The 16,415-nt window shown below is 34.4% G+C and overlaps 1 protein-coding gene across 5 annotated transcripts in view; it reads left to right on the top strand.

Annotated features, from left to right (window-relative positions):
• Nucleotides 1–293: 293 nt before the first annotated feature.
• znf618 (zinc finger protein 618) overlaps nt 294–16,415 on the top strand; it is a 48,466-nt gene continuing 32,344 nt past the window's right edge. Inside the window, exons 1-2 of one of the 5 annotated variants that reach the window (XM_089129804.1) lie at nt 294–736; nt 3,504–3,585. The gene's annotated coding sequence lies outside the window, so the exon portion shown is untranslated. Of the gene's footprint in view, nt 737–882; nt 1,125–3,503; nt 3,586–16,415 lie in introns of those variants that run through there. The other 4 variants (XM_039693784.2, XM_039693781.2, XM_039693783.2 and 1 more) reach the window with 4 other exon arrangements.

Here is a 16,415-nt window from a genome sequence, read left to right as displayed (position 1 = left end):
TTTTTGCTACAAAACAGTGCAACTGATATAATCTTTATTTTCTGTCAATCAAGACATTAATATTTGCCTCACTACATAAACAAAACAAAAACTGGCCAAAAATGCTCTAGTTAAAATTCAGACCAAAAAAAAAAAAAAAACAAGTAACTTGTGGGTCTAACAGAAGAGTTTTTTTTCCCACATTCAGGCATAAAAAAAAGTTTGGTCATAAAAAAAAAATAATAAAAAAAAATCACTAAAATGTACTATTGCATTGAAACCGACAGGCAAATTAGTGTGCTTTTCTAACCCAAACGCGGGTCAGCTGACGTGATATCAGCTTCATAAAGGCATTGTGTGAAATTAATGGATTTGCAAACTGAGAACCTGCCCTAGCATGATGGCGGATGAGTGTGTCCGTGGGGCAGACCGCAACATTTCTATTGCATCGAGACATCAGGAAGAGAAGAAGCAAATTCACTGAAAACAATTTCTGGAGCTCTGTTTCTAGAGGAGAGAGAGAGAGCGAGCGAGAGAGAGAGAGAGAGAGGGAAAAAAATGCCCCGGAAAGACCCGCTCGTTTCGTCATTTTGAGACCCGAAGGGGAGGATTTCTTCATTCCCAGAAAATTTCTCCGCATGACCCGCATCATTTTGGGAGGAAACAAAGTGGCGCGCGCGTCTTTCCTCATTCACAAATGATACAATGTAACGGGCGCTTTGATCGCAATCATCCGGAGCTCGTGTTTGTGCGCGCGGTAAGATCCAATCCCAATTCTCTCTCAGATCTGAATGTGTTCGTGCACTGCATGGATCCGGTGATTTTTTTTTTTTTCTCTTTTTGCGGATCTGCTTTCGAAATAAAGTTTTGCAGCGAGTTAGTGTTGCAGTGAATTGTTGCATGTGTCCTGCAGTGTGTGTGCTCGGATCGAGACGAGGCTTTTGCAGCAGATTTGTGGAGTGGAGTTGAAATCAGACGGGGTAGGGTAGAATCTGAAAACACAAAAAGCACACGCAGCAGCCATGTTTGCTGAATTTTCCTGTGAATTTTTTGAGCCCTACTCTTCTGTGGCGACGGGATGGAAAGCGTGTCTCGAGCCGCTCGCTCGCGCGCGACACAACTCCACGCGCCGAACTTTGATGCAGGTGAAAGTGATGGAAGTATGATTACTGAAAGACGGGCTTATTTTCGATGAAATCAGAGTGTAAATGTCGTTTTCGTTTTTGCAGAGAATTTAGCGCCCCCTGTCGGTAGATATTTCGAAAAATTAAGAAATTGCAATTAATTTTGCTTGCAGGCATGTTTATTTATTTATTTTTCTACATATTCGACACTTCTTATTATCTTTGTGAATTAGACTGATTCGTTTGTTGACGTTTCAGACAAACTTCCTAATGCTATTTTGCATTCATTTTTTTTTTTGTAACGCAGCAAATTTTCTCAATGTGTTACAAGCCACTCTTCCCAGCTGGCATTTTTCCTTTCACGCACATATTGATTTTCTGTTTTCTTTTTGCACAGCCCAACTGCCAATATTGTAATGCACAGACAGAGGGTGCAGAATATGAACAGAAAGCAGTCAAATGTAGTGTTGTTTCACGAGGGAAGTGAGGATATTTTTAACTTCAATTTAAATGCACAGAAAAACTGGCATGGAACAGAAAATTCAAAATTAAGTATATTGTGAAAATTGAAGGAGGAAAAAAAGTCAACCGTTTTTTTATTTATTTATTATTAAAATAGTCATTTTTGTTTGCTGTTTGCATTAAATAGCCTAGCAATTTCCTGTTCTGGGCAGCAGTCTTTTATTTTCTGTAATTTTCGAAAATCGGGCTGCAGATGAAATTTGATGACAGGTCCTGTTTTTAATCTCGTCTGTCTGGAGGGAAAAAATCAAAACAAATATGTCTGTCAATACTTGTGCCTGCAAAATGTATAAATGCGCCACTGATAATAATTCAACAGTTGCTGTAATCACTGACACACTTGCTATTTAGATGGACGTGGAAATATAGTTTTATCAGTTTCCCTTACTTGAATACACAAATGAGACAAATGCAGTATGCTTTATGACCTGTGGTTTTCATCTAATTTTAGAAAAAGGGGCTCAGCATGTAAGAGGCTTAGTTAAAAAATGAAAAATTTACTGTCATTTACTCATCCTCATGTCATTCCTGTGTGGCTGACTGACTTCTGTGCGACATGAAACAGCTTTGGACCCCATTGACATTCGTTGTATAGACCAGGGACAACATGAGGTTGAGTAAATGACTGAATTTGTTATTTTTAGGTGAACTGTTCCTTTGATGCAAATGAAAAAAAAAAGAAATTCATCTTTAGTGGGCTCAAAAAGTCAGAGCACTACACTGTAAAAATGAAAATGCTTTATCTAATCAATAGAATTGTGGCAACAGATTACAAGCAATATTATTAATTAAATTTAACAAATTAGAATTGAGTAATAATTAATCAAATTATTCTTTAAAAGTTAACCGTTTAAATTTAGTAAAGTTTACACCCAAAAATATTAAGAACTAGGAACTCTTTATTTTATATTTCCACATTGAAGACACCTGATGTTAACAAGCAGAATCACGGAAACCGCCATTTTAAAACAAACACTGATCACCATAATGGTGACTTCAGTTAATGTTTTTTTTTTTTTTGTAAGTTTTACTCATTTTAAATGGTTAACTTTTAAGGAATTAATTATTACCTAATTCTAAGTTGTTAAATTTAATTAAATTAATAATATTGCTTGTAATCTGTTGCCACAATTTTTTTTGATTAGATAAAGCAATAATCATTTTTACAGTGTAGTGCAAATGCTTCTCTTTCGCATTTTTATATTTTCATGCAACATTAATTCATAGGTTAATTTCAAATGTTTTTATCAGCATAACACTTTTAGAGAGCTTGAATAGGAATATGCAGATGAATTTATGAATTTCTTAGCATTTGTTGTTTCGCCCTTTTCTATAATGACATTATAAACTCTGCTAGTTTTTGGCAAAACCACGTTGCGTGCATGAATCATCAGGTTATTATGGCACAAAAATGTGACCTAGAAATTTTTTGAACATTTTAAGAACCCTAAATCTTTACAACTGAAATAAAATCCCAGGTTTCAATGTGTTTAGAACTTTGGAACCACATAAATTCCATTCATTTTTTCCCGTCTGCTTTCTTAAGGAAAACAACATCGCTGCTTAAATGTATAAGCATTTTTTTTAATGCTTCGGTTTAATTGGATCTGTAAATGCTTTGGTCGGAAGTGTCTATATTGGTGGATCGGGATTTGCTCAAACACCAAACCCACACTCTGCCCTCCAACTGTTACTAATCTAAGAATAGAATTTTCATGGAAATTTTCAGAAGCCTGCCTTTCCCCCTTTTGTGTAATAAATTTAGGGATTTTCCATGCGAGGCGTCTGAGCTCTGTAATTTTCCACTGCATTTCAATGTCAGTAGATGTAAGTTGAAACAAGTGCTAATTTTTAACCCATTGACCCTTTTGTTTTCAGATCTTCCTCTTGTTTGGCTGAACTCAGGAGGGAGAGAGAGATATAGAAGAGAGCGGTGACTCCTCGAGCTCTGCACCACAAGGTAATCCTCCTTTACTCGGGACGTGTTCATCAATGTTTCAAACCACGTGAGGGAGTTGACGGCGGTCTTCCCGTTTTACTTTATGGTGACTTCAGCTTTGAAGCTGCGTAAAGGACCACCGTAGAAGTGTCGTAAAGTAGTCTCGTCTGAAGCCGTGCGATGTCTATGTTTGAAAAAGAGCCAAGTTAAAGTCATATTTCCTTTCATGCATTTACAAATATCATTTCCCAATTGGACTGCTGCAATTATTTTTTGTTCTCAGTGGAAGTGATTTTTTTTTTTTTTTTTTTTTTTTAATCAAACCTTTTTTTTTTCTGTTCTTCACACAAAGCTATTGTTTGGACTTAAAAGGGGAAATTTTTTTTGTGGTTCGGTTCAATTTATTCCAAAAATGCATTACCGTAATTAATTTAATGCTGCTCTTTGATGTTTTTATTTATTTATTTATTTCTGAATTAAAATTAATTTTAATAGGCCCCTCCACACCCCAGAAAATAAAATATTTATGTTCTCATATCATAATAAAAGAAAAGCCTCATTAAATGAAAGAAAATCTTTTAGTTTTGCATAATCACCGAAGATCGATTAGCATTTGTAATTGTTTTTCGGGTCTATTGGCGCTTTTCCGCTACACAGTCCCCAGCTCGACTCGGCTCGCCTCGGCTTTGTTTGGTTTTCCACGGTGTAAAAGTTGTACCTGTAACTGCTTTCGGGTACTTTTTTTTTTGTATCACCTCCAGCGAATTCTGAGCGAGCTGAGCTAATACTAAAATGTGACGTAAAAACAATGCCGACTGCTGATTGGTCAGAGAGAATCGTCATCATTGCACATGCCAGATGGAGTATAACCCCGCCATTTTTAAATAGTTTGGCCAGAGATAGTTCCTAAACTTACTTCTGTTGTTATGGCAACTCGGAAGACTCCGCCTCTTTACAGTAGTCGCTGTTGTAAATCTACGGTAATCCGTTTGTTTTCACCTCTTCCCTAAATTGACTCGAGCAAAATGAAATGACTGAGCAAAATGTCGATATTCACTTTTGTTCAAAAGATTCACTCTTCGAAGAAATGGTTCCATCCCCCGCTTCATATATGGAACTCCAAAATGGTTCTATATAGAACCAAAAGGTTCTATTGGCCAAGTATGGAACCCCAGGGTTCTATATAGAACCCAGAGGAACCCTTTTTTAAGAGTGTATAGAACCTTTTAGGGGTTCCAAATACGTAGCGCTTTTAAGGTTCTATATAGAACCTTTTCTTCTAAGAGTGTATGATGATGTGAAACTAACCGTGTCGACCCAAATTTGATCATATGCCATATCTTGGGAAAACTTTGATCTATTGGAATGAAATTTGGTATACTTCATCAACATCTTGATCTGAGAGGATGCTCCAAATTTAGGAACAGTGCCACCTACAGGCCATGAGATTTGAAAATTTTGCTCATGACTTTTTAAATGTTGATCAGAAAATTTACGGGTTAAATCTTGATCTTGGTGTTTCTTGGGTCATGCAGGATCCAGTTTCGCTAGGACCGTTTTGAAATTCGATACATTTTTGTTTACAACGAAGTCCCTTTCAAGGAAAGTCTGTTCACTTGGCGGCATATTTCAGAATATTGTAAATGTAAACCCAGGACCACTGTAGACATACACGACTGTGTGTTAAGGTCAATTAAGACTCTTAAAATTATAATATGGTTGATTTGATGACCATTTGTAATTTACTGTGTGTGACTAAGTTTTTACCATGAAAATATATATTAAAAAAATTCGTAGAAGTGTTCAACATGACGACAGTATATATTTTTGATAAAATGAAGCAACTAAGCTATAAATTAACGCAGATGCTGCATGCTGTGTTTTCCTTTAAATCCCTTAGAAACTCCATTTATGTCCTGCTTTTTCCCAAAAGCAATGAATACAAAATGACTCTCTGATATTGCGGCTCTGTAGGATAATGCTAAGCCCAACTGCCTTTATGTAAATTTGGGCCTTATTTTTTTATTCTTCTTGTAATTATTAACGTTGCATCACTCTGGGAACGTAGATTTCATAATGTTCTACATTGACTCCATACAGTCTGTTGCTCATTACAAACTCTTGCTTTCTCTAAACCGCCACAGTTCACAGGACTCTGAGAGGAAATTAATGGCAAAAATTAGTTATTTTTCTGTATACAGATGAAACTCGAAAAATTTGAATGTTTGGCTGATAGCATCCATGCCACGCCGCATTATGCAAAGGGAGCCCATACCAAGTACATATGCATGACTATACTTTTCAGAGGACTGATATTTCTGTTTTTAAAAAAATCACATTTTTCATTGATTTCATGCAATATTCTAATTTTGAATTTGAGGTTTTCATAAGCTGTAAGCCATAATCATCCAAATTAAAACGCATAAAGTCTAGAAATATCTCACTTTGCATGTAATGAGTCTATATAATATATTTTCACCTTTTAAAGGACAAGTTCGGTATTTAACAATTAAAGCCCTGTTTTAAGGTCGTTTCTGATGGGCGGGTTGAGGACATGCGGGACAGACCCTACTACTGACTGTAGTCTTTAGCCTCTGGACAAAACAAAACATCCTCCGATGATGTAAAGTGACAATTTTTGCATCATCTGAGGATTTTTTTCAGACAAAAAATACGGGATATGAGGGTGGAAAGCACGGTTTTCTACTAATGCAAAGCTTAATGCTAAATCCTGAAGTATCCCTTCTATTATTATTCATTTGTGTTGGTAGAAACTTGTGACATCCTTTCTTCTGTGTAACACAACACAAATACTATCAAAGTCCATGGAGTCTAAAACCTATTGACCAAAAACAAACAATAGAAAAAAAAAAAAACATGAAGCCATTTTCCAGTGAAGTCATATTTTGTGTTGTACAGAAATGCAGACAGTTTTGGAGCCACACGGGGCTGAGATAATGACAGGAATTTCAGTTTTGAGTTAACGATCCCTTTAAGCCATGGGGATTATTATTTGACAGATTTATTTTAATATTTAACCTTTTAACTGCCTGTGTCGAACATCTGAATTTAAAATGGGTGGCAATTCATGACACAGTGAAAGTGAAAGCAGCTTTACTGTAAAGTAAACTACACAAAATGTATATTTTACAAAAATAATTTGGACTCAAATTGCTAGAAAATTAAAGCCACGTGTCTAACCAAGTTGTTAAAGTTGGTATCATGAAAAATGAGCTCGCTAAAAGAGAACACAATGGCCAATTTCAGAGATTCATATTTAAGCGTTTAATCTTTCGAGTAATACATAATTTATGATGATGAGATTACTATTTAAAATTCTAATATTTCTTTACATTTTTGTTGTTTTTTTCATTTGTCTTTATATATAACGTTCGATTCGTATTATTAAAAGGTTGTTTTAAAAGTTTTTCTTTTACTTCAAAAGGCCAAATACAAGTCATTAACAACAAGTTATATGTATATTATTTTCTCATGGTTTGGCTTTGACTGGCAAACTGACATGGACTCCATGCGATTGCTCACAACTGATGATCCATGTTATCCCAGCATGCTTTGTGAAATTTCCAAAGAGCATCTTATGTGCTTGAGTGGAAGCAAGAAAATCTGACCTTTTGCACAAACATGGTCAGTGTTGCAAATGTGCTTGCATTCGGTTAGTGACTTAGACGTAAAGGAATAGTTCACCCAAAAATAAAAATTCACTCATTTACGGGATCCTTATAGTCTGTGGAGTACAAAAAAAAGAGTTTTTATTTTCCCATTCAGTGAAAATCGATAGGTTGCACGACTTTTAAGCTCTAAAAATCATAATAAATGACATTTCACTAAATATGTCTGTAATTTTGCAGTGTGTTGCATTTTTAGCTTGAAAATGAATTGGTGATTGGATCGGCGTTGGTTGGTTATAGTCTCAATTGGTGATCACTGTGCTACTGTTTTTAATACAAGTTTATTCACGTCTGCATCCCAACTCAAAATCGCTGCTCTGGGGAATATGTTTTTGCCCTTTACACTTTTGGTATCACTTTATTTGGCAGTCCTGTTCCCCATTTACATACTAAGTACTTATTCTGTCCATTACAATAACTGTGTACACTCTTAAAAATATTGGGTTGTTTTAACCCAGTTTTGGGACATATATGGACAAACCCAAACCTTGTGTTAAAAATGTAATTTAAAAATTTTACTCAATGACTGGGTTTGTCCATATTTGACCCAAAGTTGGGTTGAAACAACCCAGCAGTTTTCAGAGTGTAAAAACTAGGTACAACCCCTTACCCAACCTTGCCAAAATGTAGTTACCTTATATTAACAGTGCTCTCATACTGTAAAATAAGGTAACACTTTATTTTACAGTGTCCTTGTTACATTTAGCATTACGTTATGCATAATTACACACTTTAAACATTGCTGGGTTGTTTTAACCCGAATTTGGGTCAAATAAGGTCAAACCCAAATGTTGGGTTAAAAATGTAATTTAACTTTCACTTTCAACTATAAACTTTTGAATGACATTTTTAACCCAACATTTGGGTTTGTCCATATTTGACCCAAATTTGGGTTGAAACAACCCAGCAAGTTTTAGAGTGGCATGCAACCCTCAACCAAACCATAATCCTATAATAAGTACATGTAGTTTATTAATATTACACTCTAAAAAATGCGTTTTTTTACCCAAGTTTGGGTCAGATATGGACATAATCAAACATTGGTGTAATTAAAAAAATATAACCCAATGGCTGGGTTTGTCCATGTTTGACCCAAAATTGGGTTAAAACAACCCAGAATTTTTTTTAGAGTGTATCAGTACTTAAATATATAATAATTACACTGCAATCATGACTCCATAAAATAAAGTGTAACTTAAAATAAAGAGCAACCACATTTTTTTTTCATGTAGTTACTGAACCAGTCCTCTCTTAGGTAAATACACGTATTATAAAATAAAGAGCAACACATGTTTCATGTAGGAGTTAGTCTGTGTACGTGTAATTTCATGGTGGACTGTGTTTGTCGTAGGCTTCTTGATGGTGTGTGTGTCTTTCTGCTCGGTTCTGGGCAGATTTACAATAACTGTGCTATATTTCCTCACCTTTTTATCATTAGGGGCACTTGCTAAATCCCATGCACTTACGCTCCAAACGCCCTCGAATTTTGGATTAAAATTTAGCATGTTTTTTAAGTCTTTAGTCGTAGTCCTGTCAAATGTACTTGATCATATTTAGTTATACTGCTGTCTTTTGTTGCATGAATCTGGTTTCAGTTGCTACCTGTTTCATGTTTATCCCCATGATAACTTCTAGGTTAGAGATTGCTACTCTGCAAAAATGCTTTTCTCATTTAGCATTTTTGTCTTGTTTCCAGTCCAAAGATCTAGAATTCAAAGCATTTATTAGATGAGTAAAAATGACAATGTCTTGTTTTTTTTTCCGGGGGAATTAATCAAAAATCAAGTGAGTTTTTGCTTAAAACAAGCTAAATAATCTGCTAATGGGGTGAGGAAAAATAATCTTGTTTCTGTTTGATTAAGATTATTTTTCTCACCCCAATGGCAGATGTTTTAGCTTGTTTTAAGCAAAAACTCACTTAATTTTGATTAAGTCCCCTGGAAAACAAGACATATCTTATGTAATTTTACTCATCTAGTAAATCCCATGAAGTTTAGATATTTGGACTGGAAACGAGACAAAAATACTATAGTGAGTAAAGCATTTTTTTTCTTTTTTTGCAAACTGTGCCAATCAGTCGACAGATATCTGATGCGCATTGTTGCAACCTTAAGTTTTTTAAATGATTTGTTTGTCTTTTTGAGGCTTGTTAGGAAAAGGTTGTGAGCCCGCTGAACCAGATCTAAACCAGCTTGGATTTGTTTTTGTCAACTCGCTTCATTCATGCATTTTTCAAATGCATGCTTCAAATGCATTTAGTCCAGTTTTAGTCCCTGAAAACACATTTTCGTCATGTTGCATTATTGTATTGATAATCATGATTTTATGGCTGAAAATTATAATAGCAACAAATGTTGTCATTTTCATTTGAGTATTTATTTGTACATTTCAGCAGAATTTTTGCAAGCACAAATCAAGAGAATGCCAATTTAAACTTATTTATTTTAGGCTATCAAATTAAAGGAACAGTTCACTTTTGAAAAAACCTTTGCTGATAATTCACTCACCCCCATGTCATCCAAGATGTCCACGTCTTTCTTTCTTCAGTCGAAAAGAAATTAAGGTTTTTGATGAAAACATTCCAGGATTTTTCTCCATACAATAGACTTCAATGGGGTCCAAACAAGAGTTAGAAACTTTTAGGGATTTCCTTCATGGATCAGTTTCTTAGTTTAGTTTTATTAATTTTGTTTAAACCATTAATAAACGCACGTTATCACTAGAAAAATGTTAAATAGACATTAAACATGAAAGTATTATGCAACAATATTGTTATTTCATGTTGATGACGCAGAGGAATAGATCATGTAACCCTTATTTGTAGTGTATGGCAGTGTCTTCATCGGGTAAAATAATAACAGTCAGGCTATAAAAATAACACCCGACCGCACACGTGCTCGTCTTTCTCTGACGATTACATCTCTGGGGGAAAAATAATAAAACATCCAACAAAACGAAAAGGTGGACAATGAAATTATGAATACAGTCATTTTTAAAAAAAAATATATAATCCATATATTATAATGAGCAACCCTAATATGAATTAACATATATAAAAGTAATAAAAACACAACACATAAAATGATGTAATGAGATATATATACTGTATATACACACGCATGCATGCATATCCCTCCATCACAGACCAGGTTCAGTCTTTTCATCTCCTGCTTGTTTTGTAATTTTGATTTCCATCAAAAATTTAATCAGGGCTCAGCTCTGGCCTGTGTGCTGCCCTGAATTTCTAATTTTAGTCTATTCTTTCAGGATTTATTTTTTGTATAATTCAAGAGCGCTTTTCAATATCTCCCAGTTATTAAATTTTAATTCGGAGATCATTAGCATATAAATTGAAAAGGCTTTTTTTTTTTTTAGGTGCCCACTCTTTCAGATGAAATTTAAGAGGCAATATTTCTTTTTTTCACCACTTCCATTTAAATGTAAAATAGTAAAAAGAAAAAAAAAACAAATAAACAAAAAAGGAAATTATTCATATTTTTTTTCCACATGATTCATTTTTATGAAAGTGGTACAGGGTTTTTCATGATGGGAACGTGTCATTGTATTCTGGTTCAAGGAAACTAGGGCTGTCAGCCTAATCTCTTCCAGTCATCTCCTGAAATAGCCTGAGAGTAATAAATTCTCATTAGATGACAGTGTTGAAATTCTCTTACCGCAGTTTATAGTCGGTTTTCAAAATGAATCGGTGAAAGAGCGCACCTGTGCACACTAATAATGCCTCTTGGTTTTTTTTGTGAAGGATGTGTAATTAAGAGGTGCGATCTGCACTGTACGATGATATTTTGTTTTTGTTTTTTTTGAAGAAGAAGAAAAGTAAATTTAAAAATTAGTAAACTTAAAAATTATTAATTTTCTATTTGTTTAAAATTTTAGTCGTGATCGTGACGTTTCAGTCAAGGCATGCTCATTTGGTGTTTTATTTATTTACCTTTTATTGTATATTTTCGATTTTTCGCTCTATTAATGAAAGGTCTTTTAGCTAGAGAGAACCACATTTCAGAAACCAAGTAAGATCAGCTAAGGGCTGGTTTGTTTTTAGAAACCAACTAATATGTGCCAAAACACAGCTACTGCTAGATAATATAGTGAAGACTATGCATGATTTGTTTTCCATTGTTGTTATTATTATAAATGTTGTAATTAGTGGTTATATACTTTTTTTATTTCTTCAATTATTGGCATCAGCCAATTCGTTTTCTGTTTGGCTAATAAGTGTTGTAAGAAGGACTTTTATTTTGACAGTGTTGAGAACACAGTTCCTAAATGCAGACATACGGGAGCACCTATTTATTTAAATATTATGTTTTTTTTAACATAATATTTATTCAAATAAATATTATGTTAAAAAAACAATGATTTCCATTACACAAGAGTAGATGTCATGTAATGGAAATCATTATTAATAAATTAATATTTATTTATTAATAAATATTATGGAAAAAATATATTTAATTCCAGCAATTGTTGTGCTTGTGTTATTTACAGTCTTTTAATTAAATGTTGTAATATCATTTATTTAATGTGTTGACCGTCAATCATAAAAAATATATCAACATTATTATTGTTATTACCATATTAGTGGTAAGACACACACACACACACACACACACATATGTATACATAATGTTGATATATTTTTCTATGAACGTCAGTCAACTCATTCAATAAATCATATTACAACATTTAATTTAAACACTGTAAATAATTTTAAATTTAAAGTTTATAATTCAATTTAAAACACTGTAATTTAAACACTGCAATTAAATATATTTTTTACATAATATTTATTAATAAATATTTGTTGTTGGTGGTTGTTTGTGTTTCTTTTTGGCATTTTTATTGTCCATTTAAAAAAAAAAAAAAGTAAATAAATATTATGTATGAATATGTAAAAATTATTTGCATTACACGACATCTACACTCGTGTAATGGAAATCATTATATTTTTTTTAACATAATATTTATTCAAATAAATGGGCGTTCTGGTATGCCTGCGTTTAGGAGCCAAATATAAATAATTAGTCTACTTTTTTTTTTTCAGCATTGGCCAATAAGTTACATAAGCATGACTTTTATTTTGACAGTGCAGATAATTTTGTGCCTAAATGCAGTGTTGTTCATTAATCCTCTCCTGTGGCCTCATAGGATAAAGTGAAGTAAAGTGTCCATTGAATGCTCACTAGAGTCTCGTGGAAGTAGTAGTCATCCGAGGACTTTTAACCGACTGTTTTATGAATACTATACATTCAGACGTAGGCTACTACTTTTTTCGCTGCGCTGTTTCTTGCATGCCATGCAAGTAGGATGTGTTCGGTTTCAGACACAGCCAATGGTTGTAGACCTGAAAAAGAAAGCTGGTTGTAAAATAATTAATATTCCAGTATCTGTTATGTCTAACCCCTCACAATCACAAGCAAATTTATCAGCTGATGATGATGTTGATGATCGCAAAATGGGAATGATATTTAGCATTTTATTTTGTGTTTATTTTTTGTGAAGGAACTGCCTCTCTTTCCTCCTCAAAGCAAACGCCTCTGGTAGATATAGATGGAGCTGTAGATTGCAGACACATGTATCAAGTTGATTTTATGTCTCTGCAGAGAGTTCTGGGTAATGCATATACATTTGTAGTTTTCTCAAACATAATTCTGAACTGTTATGAATGTCTCCCACACAGATGGGAAATATTGTATGCTTCAAAACAGTTCCTCTGCATTACGAAATTAGATTACGCTACTGTATAGAGTTTCTGAATTTGTTTTGATTGCTCCTAGTTCTTCTCTAATCTTGCTCTTATTGTATTTTAATACTTTACAAGACATTGATTTCCCCAAATTCATATTTGGGCACTAAAAGAGGACCTATTATGCTTTTAGTTTTAACATGTTCTTCTTTCTTTAGTGTGTAATGTTGCTGTATGAGCATGAAAAAGCTCCAGTTCTTCTCTAAGTAAAAAAACCTCAATTGTGTTTCTCCCGGGAACGAACACGTCACAATATATTCCTCATTATAATAATTCATACGCAGAATAAAGGGGCGGGGCCTGGTTGAGTTAGTTAGTAGTGTGTTAAACTGGCACTTTTGGAAAGGGGCGGGACATTTCCCAAACACACTCGAAGCGCTCGACCAATCACAACACACTGCTCCAGCCGACCAATCAGAGCACAGTGTGCTTTTCAGAAGGAGGGGACAGGAAGTAAACAGAGCGATACTGACAGACTGGGAAGAGAGGAGCCGCAACAATGGAGAATATGAGGAATAAAACGGAAAAGAAAAATGCTTAGTGAGCATTCAAGCATGAAAACCTTTATGCGGTAAAGCCATCCACCCAAAAAAATAAAATAAAAATAAATAAAGCTGCAAGCGGCATTTAGCGGTCTTCAAGCAGTCCAGGGGCCTCATGTATAAAACTTTGCGTAGATTTCATCCTTAAAGTGTGCGTACGCACATAAGGCACAATTTGAGTACACACAAAAGTTTTCAGATTTATAAAACCGTTCGTACGCCAGAACCTGCGAAAAATTCACTTTATATTCACTTTACTCATCTGCATATCATTTGCATATGATTATTCATGTTTAATAGTACGAGACGTTGGGAAAATGTGAAATGCGGATGTGCCGTCACATTATTACAAACATTTTTTTTAGTAGCCTTTCCTTGCCTTGTTTTTGAATAAATAAATCAAATAGTGTTAAATACATTTTAGAGAAAGTTTTTTTCTCAATCTTTTCCACTGGCCAAATAGTATTTTTAATTGATTTATATTTTAAATGGAAACAGATAGACAATTTTCTCAGACAATCTGCTATTAGCTATCAGTTAAAACATTAAAACACAGCATGCCAGAGGAAAGCATGCATCCACAACAAATGTATATTTAGATATTTATTGAATATACATTTTTTTTGTAACTTCTCAGTAATGATTTCATGTAGTTTAAGTGTTTAACTCCATTAATGAGAATGGCATATTTAATCGAAATGTTTATATCAGAAGTAAAACATAGTTTAACCCTTATGCTGCATTAGGGACATTTTTGGTCTTTTGCAGTTTAATTTCTTTGACCATTTTGGCTGTTTTAATGCAAATGGTATGAAATTTGGCAAAATTGTGACTTTTTGGATGCATGTAAAAAATGTGATCCCATTTTGCAAAATATGTATAACACACACTGTGTAGATCAAATAGTAACACTCAGCACCATAAAGACCAAAAATGGCCCATTGAAACCCATTAAAACGTTGTTTAAATCTGAGGCTGTCAGTAATACATGAAACATGATTTTTGCACAAACATCCTTTCATTTTGAAGCAAAAGCATTATATTTGCATTATATAGTGTATTCCACCAGATGACGTCACTACATATTTATTCCCTATGGGTGGAAATGCACCTTATTTTAGGCAATAGGCAATGTTTAATAGGTGGCCATTTTTGGTCTCTAACGCGCTAAGTGGGATTTTTTGCAAAGTGGGACTGTGATAATCCAAATCTAAAGTTTTCTCTTTGCATTTAGTTTATTGAAAATAATTGAATTTTTGTGTTTTTTCCTCTTATACAAATCGATGGTTTCGCAAACAAAACTGGTAATAAAGGGTTAAAATCCTGAAATTGAATACATTTTTGGTAGTTATGATGAGGACTGATGCTGGTTAAAAGATTTAACTTGGTAAAAGTGGAAAATAATAATAATATATAATATTTTAGGCAATGTTTAATATGTGGCCATTTTTGGTCCTTAATGCACTCAACGGTGTTAAAAATCTAATGCAGCACGAGGGTTAAGTCATTCTTTTATTATTTAAAATGTTATTGTGAACATGCACTGTATTTATGATTAGGACTCGTAATGACATTAATTTCATTGGTTCTTCATAGGTAGACTGTTTTGTTACTGGGTAGAGGAGACTTTGTTTTAATGTTTCTAACTCAGTCATCTGTCTAGTTCCATTTCCCATGTTTGTTATTTCTACACAGTCAGGTGTTTGACACACATACATTCATCTGAAGTACAGAATGCCTTAGTACATCGTCTCAGATACTCAGCTGGTTAAATGAGGTCAAATGTCAAAACATGGTTGGCTTAATATTCCGTTTAAAATTTTCCACCACACCGTACATCATGTATTATCTTTCTGCTCACCATCGGTGTCGCCAAAACACACACTCTTCTAAAAGAGTGTCAAGAGCATCCTTACGGTGCGCACTTATCTAATTTTTTATAAATCCCGATATGTGCGTGGGAAAATGCCTGGGGCCTGATGTATAAACGTTGCGTACGCACAAAATCAAAATACATTAAGTTTTATGTAGCAAGCATTTAACCACTGAGATCATAGATGGAATAGAACATGATTTATCATGATATACGGTCTAGGAGTTATGAGCAATTTAGTACTTTTGGTTGCTGTAGCGCCATCTATGGACCAATCGGGCTCTTACTCTGATAGTTTCTCCTCAATTTGAGGCCCTACCATCTGGCTGAGTTTCAAGTCTCTAGGCCTTACGGTTTGGGCTGCACGACGCGTTTTAGGGGATTTTATTTTTTTTCCTATAGCAAATAGGTTTTCAGCACTTGAACACCTAATAACAATGAGACCTTTTTGACGATTATAGCGCCACCTATGGTCCGATCCTCACGAAACTTTGCATGCTTCCTAAACATGTTATGACACACATGCTCATTCTGACTTTTCCTTTGGGATTTATTGGCTTTTGGCTGTATTTTGCCAGGGACCATATTTTAAATGACCCTGTTGTAGCCAACCAAATGCAAAATTTCTACTTTTTGTCGATAATTATTGATCTAGACAATCCAGAGAATAGGCCTGGACTGGTTTGGTTCTGATCTGGCGAAAAACCAGGGACTAGTTCGCAAAAGTAGGTTTTGGAAATAATTTGACATAACTTTTATTTTTTTGTCCCTAAATCCAAATCGGAAATATACATCTTGTCCGTCTTGAGCCACGGATTACTGTGGTGTAAAAACTTGAGGCTAAGTCAAGCGGTCTAGGAGTTATGAGCAATTTAGTACTTTTGGTTGCTGTAGTGCCACCTATGGGCCAATCAGGCTCTTACTCTGATAGTTTCTCCTCAATTTGAGGCCCTACCATCTGGCTGAGTTTCAAGTCTCTAGGC

This window comes from Pimephales promelas, chromosome 4 (genome assembly GCF_988280905.1).
Source record: "Pimephales promelas chromosome 4, fPimPro1.hap1.1, whole genome shotgun sequence".
Taxonomy (NCBI): Eukaryota; Metazoa; Chordata; class Actinopteri; order Cypriniformes; family Leuciscidae; genus Pimephales; species Pimephales promelas.
Note: the sequence above shows the minus strand (reverse complement) of the source record. Positions and strands in the feature narration are given on the sequence as shown.